This window comes from Pteropus vampyrus, unplaced genomic scaffold, assembly GCF_000151845.1.
Source record: "Pteropus vampyrus isolate Shadow unplaced genomic scaffold, Pvam_2.0 Scaffold133, whole genome shotgun sequence".
NCBI lineage: Eukaryota > Metazoa > Chordata > Mammalia > Chiroptera > Pteropodidae > Pteropus > Pteropus vampyrus.
The window spans coordinates 2,222,500-2,228,323 of NW_011888914.1; the positions used below are offsets into that span (position 1 = coordinate 2,222,500).

Below are 5,824 nucleotides of genomic sequence, written 5' to 3' on the forward strand. Positions count from 1 at the left end.
AAAGAAGGAAGGAAGAAAAGAAGGAAGGAAGAAAGAAAGAGAAAAAGCAGGTTACCTGAAATTATTGGGCACTTACAACTAAAACTCTACCTAAAGCTAAATTTTAACTATAATTTATTTTTGCAATTTCTAATACCTTCAGAAAACAATAATGGGTGGCACCACCTGCACATTGACATAATTAATATATTTCAATCAAATGTGTTGTCCAGCATCCCTTGTAGAAAGAAATAGTATATATAGCTCCTTGTAGGAGTACTGGTGAAGTGACTTCTTTTGTGAAGTCAGTTTTCTAGGGCTTATATTTCTAGTTCTGATATTTACTGTGTAACTGCAGGTAAGCTACTTAACCACCTTGTGCCTCAGTACCTCAGTTTACACATCTGTGAGAATGTTCACCTAGTTGTAAGAGTAGATCATCAGAGCTAACATTGATTTGTTATGTGCCAGAAACTGTCTGAGAGCTTTAGATATTTTGATTCGTTTAGTCATGAAAAAAAGTAGGTACCCATTTCACAGATAAGATATATGAGATGCAGAGAGGTTAAATAACTTGCCCAAGTTATTTAATAAGTAGTAGATCCTAGATTTAAATCCAGTCTGGATCCAAGATACATGCTTATGTTCACTGTACCACCCTGCTTCTCTATAAAATAAAAATAGTGCATACCTCAAAGGGTTGCTGTAAGAATTACAAAAGACATTATAAGGGAAATACTTGGAATAGTAAGAGTTCAAATATATACCTTTCATTATTATTTTAAAATCAGACATCTTTCTGCCTCTAATAGCACATTCCCCATACATCTTTCAAAAATTTTCAATGCAGTATAGGACAACTTATCATTTTAAAATATTACATCAATTTGAACAGTTTCAAATGATTATTTCAAATATGTTTTAAATCTAGCTGTCCCTTGTAATTTGCAATAGGCACATGTACTAATCCATATAACATATATCAACTGAGTAGCTAAATAGAATTTTCACAAATATAATTAATTTGAAATGCATTTGGAGAGTTTAACATGTAAAGAAATCCCAAGATAAATGCTTTCTTTAAAAAATTGTTCTTTTGAAACAAGAACAGTTTACCTCGCCTGCCCACGTAAATATATGCTTAATAGTCTCAGGGCAGAGCAAAACCAGAGTGATATCAAAAAACAAGGTGGACAACGTCCTGAGCTATTGGCTTCTCAAGCCCACATAGCCATGATGGAGGAGGGTTGTGTCATATAATCATTGATCATTAAGCAAGCAGCCAGCTACCTATTTCTAGGCAGATCCAAAGAGGAAAGAAAAAATTGTCATCTGGCCAGCAAGTCAAAGCTCTGTGTTTCTTCAAAATGCAAAAATGGGGAGAGAGACATAAGAGAAAAAATACAATCCCCTGGTTTATACATTTGCTGGCAAATGTGAGGATTTCTTTGCTGAGGAGCTGTCAGCCTATGAGATACTCAAAGGCACAAGAAGTGTAGCACTGTCTTCCTCACAAAAGAGAGGATTGAAACACTGATGAGCATAACCAATAGGCTTAGTAGTCAAAGCACAGCATGGACAAGGAGCCAGAGAAAAGATGCCAAGAAGAAAGTTTACGAGTCTCTGAACAAGGCCAATAAATCCTTCAGCACGTGGGTGTCAAGGCCTCAGTCTGTGTACCAGATGCAGCCTGATGGATGAGTTTATCTGTCCCAAAAGGCAAATAGAGATTGTTCTGCCTTTGGCCCCACACATAGTTGAGAAAGAACTCTAGTATTTTCCCCCCGCAGCTTTCTTCAAATGTAATACATGTGTCCCACTCAGTATTTCAATTTCTTTGCCTTCCAGTTTTAACATTGAAAGAAAAAACTTAGATCCTCAGTATACAAGGAGTGTGTTCACCATGCTTACACTGCCAGGACATCTTGAACTAAATCAAGGAAAATAGATCTCCATTGATTCAACCTACTTGAAAGAGACTGATATATTTTCTTCCTGCTTCTCACAATCAGAATCAACTCAGCACACTTTGGATTTTCTTCCAGTGGTCTTCACGATCACTTATAAAAGAATGTTCACCAGTCCAGACTCATGTGATATTAGAGTGTAGCTCAGGCATACTTCATGTTTGCCCATCACTGGATATAGATTAGAGTTGAATACTGGCTAAGAGGTCCCAGAAGCGAATTACTCGTCTTCATCATAAGAGAAATCAACCTATAGAGATGTCTTTATGAACTAGACTGAGTTTAGCTCTGCCTCTAAAGAGCTGAAAGAGGGTAACATGCATGGTGTGAATGGATAGAATTAGGGTGAAAGATAGAGAAAGATATGAAAAGAACACACAGCCCTGAGAAGCCCTGAGTTCTACCTGATGTAGTATAATGCCTGACACTAGGCTTTTGATTGCTGAGGCATATATTTCAAAGACATCCATCTTGAATACACATACTGACAGCTACATGATACAGCTACTAGCAAACCAACTAGATAACAGATGACCCCACCCATGAAGTTCCCCTTTGAGAAAGCCCTAGGTGACCTAGATAACTAACCACTTGAATGACCCTGCTTCTCCCTTCCCACTCCCTAATTCCTGTTCTTTTGTTTTAAATTCACCAATAAAGAGTTAACTTGTTAAACCTTAGAAACCCCACCTTCAGACACTAATAAAGGCAGAGCTCCAGGTCCTGCTTCATCCTCCTCTCTATACCTGCAACCTCACTTGTGTGGTCTTCAGGTGTGCAGTATACCCTCTAGGACCAGTGAGTAATAAAACTTGTTCTGGCTTCAGTGAGGGAAACAAACATCTGCGGGGTTCACCACAAGTAATGGGTCCAGGAGAGTGCCTCGGGCATTCCTAGACCTGTCGATAGGCTGAGTCTGACCAATATCTGGATAATTTGTTGCCAGAGATATCCTAGATGGAGTAGCAAACTCATTAACCATGCTACTCAGTCACCTTTCAAATAACCAAACACCCTGTTGACCTTTGCAATTGCTGGCCCTTTGTGGAATGTTCTTCTCTAAGACATTTACATGTTTTTCATCCTCTCTTCATCCATAACCATGTTAAATTTATCACAGGAATGCAAAGATAGTTTATGTAAAAATAATCTATTAGTGAAATATGTTATGTTGACAAATTAAAGTAAAAAATCCTAAATGATTGGCTCAATAGATGCGGGGTTTTTTTTTACAAAATTCAAGACTCATTGTTTATTAGGAAAAATATAGCACTAGTCTAGTGAAAGGAAATTTCCTCAGCCTGATCAAAGAAATCAAAACCAAAGCAGTCTGTGAGCACATTGATATTGAGGTCAGACAAAAGACAAGAAAGGCTTCTAGTTTCTATGCAGCATTGTACTATATATTCTAGATGATGCAATAAGACAAGGGAAAAAATAAAAAGTATAAAAATTAGGAAGAGGACGTAGTTCCATAGTGTAGCAGTTAGCACATCTGCTTTACACGCAGAAGGTCCTGGGTTCGTGCCCCAGTGGAGCTACAGTCCATGGTCTACAGCCATGCCACCCTGAACAAGCCCGATGTCTAATCTCAGAAGCTAAGCAGGGTTGGGCCCAGTTAGTACTTGGATGGGAGACCACCTAGGAAGACCAGGTGCTGTAGGCATAAATAATAATAAATAATAATAAAAAAATTAGGAAGAAAGACAAAATCATAATTACCTACATAAAAATTTAAGAGGACCTATGAATAAACTATTAAGGATATATAAAAGAATTGAGCATTCCTATATACCAGTATAAGTAAATTAAAAATTATAAGTGGAAAAAAGAGCCTTTTCATTTACAATAGCAACCAAAATCTAACAAATAATTCAAGACTTTTATGGAAAGAGCTTTATAAAAAAAAATGTGAGGAAAATACAAGATAGGATACAAACCATGACCTGAATAAATAAAGCACTACTACCTAGTAATGAATTAGAAGACATAACATTACAAAGGTATCAGTTCTTCTCAAATTAATCTATAAAATCAATATATTCAATTTAAAATGCCAACAGAACTTTTTATGAAACTTGACACATAAAGGTGCAAAATACAAAGAATAGCTAAGATCATTTTTTAAAAGAAACTAAGTGGGAAAACTATATCTAACAGATATTAGGGTATATTTTAAAGCTAGTTTGCAGGTATTGGTGCAGAGATATACGCATTGATGAATAAAAGAGAATAGAAAGCTCAGGTGGAAAAAGTTGCATATATGGTTATTTTTTATATGACAGAACTGGCATTACACATCTATAAAAGAATAAAATGACAACTCACAAAATTTTGCTGAAATAATTAGTTATCAATATGGAAAAAACAGAAACACACTTTACACAATTAACAATAATAAATCCCATCTGAACTAGAGATTGATATATAAAAATGAACACGTTAATAATTTTCAAATAAATTAAGGCATACGCCTTTACCAGCTTGGGTAAAAGCAGAATTTCCGAGACTAGATACAAAAAGCCTAACCCATAAAGGAAACAACTGTTACACTGAACTAATAATGAACTTTTAAACTTTTTCTCAAAAAGAGAGCATAATTATAGTTAAAAGATAAGTCACAGACTTGGAACCGATATTTGCAACCCATATAAACAATAGATAATTGCTCTCCAAAAATATTTAAAGAACTCTTCAAATCAATAAGAAAAAGAAAACAGAAAAACAGGCAAAGGGTAGGAACAGAAAAAGAATCACAAATGGCCAATAAACACATGAAAAAGGCTCTCAGCCCAATTGGTAATAAAATGTAAATAATGAAATGTCATTCACTCCCATTTCACACCCACCAGATTGGTAAAAATGTTAAAAATTGGCAAAGATGTGGAGCAATGGAAATTCTCACACGCTGATATTAAGAACATGAATTGGCCCAACTGTTTGGAGAGCAATTTGGCAAAATCAAGTAAATCTGTTTGTTCACACCGTATAAGCCAGGAATTCTTCTTCTGAGTATTCATCTTGAGATATTTTGGCATACTGCATTTAAAGCAATGAGTGCAAAAATACTCATTTCTTTATTGTTTGTACTTCTCGTTGGAAGAAATAACTATCCATTAACATGAGAATGGATAAATATACTATAGCCATATGTGGGCGATGGCAGATGACAAGGTAGTTAAAACGAGCAATGATATAACATTTAAAATAATCTATCAAAATACATAAACTTTGAAAACATGTTGACAATAATAAGAGCAGTTGCATAGTGTTTACAATGTGTCTTATATATATTATTTAATTTACATATTTAATTTTCCTCAAATTAATATTTCATATTTAACACAAGGCAAAAACATTGGTACTATTGAAATCTCATTTAATAGATGAAGGAACTGAGGCATAGAAAGGTAAAATAACTTATTTGAGGCCATACCACTAGTTAGTGGCAAAGGAGTATTCCAACACAATCTACCTCTTAACTTCACTACTGTATTACTTCCAATTGTTTTTAATTGTATAGTATACCATTTACTTTAAAAACTGCAAAAAAATACCATATAATGTTCAAAGATATACAGGTATGTTATAGAATTAAAAAACACAAATCATATTTATTTTTACACTTTACAATGATAACATTTTATAATAATTTATGACAATATCACATTCTAAATGTTTTATTCTATCCCTTTCTCCAATTCAAATATCTTCTATGTAAAGAAACATGAGGTCATTGGCTGCAACTGAAGACCTCATGATGTACTTCCTGCTTCAGTTCACTCCCCTAAGGCAGTGCACAGCTGTGGTAGGGTAAAGCAGTCACTTCCAGCCTCAGTGTCACCGCAGCCATAGTAGAGCGGTCTTTGATATGTCTG

At 35.1% G+C, this 5,824-nt stretch overlaps 1 pseudogene; it reads left to right on the top strand.

Moving 5' to 3' along the window:
• Window positions 1-3,496: 3,496 nt before the first annotated feature.
• On the top strand, window positions 3,497-3,612 carry LOC111744356 (annotated as a pseudogene).
• Window positions 3,613-5,824: the final 2,212 nt, after the last annotated feature.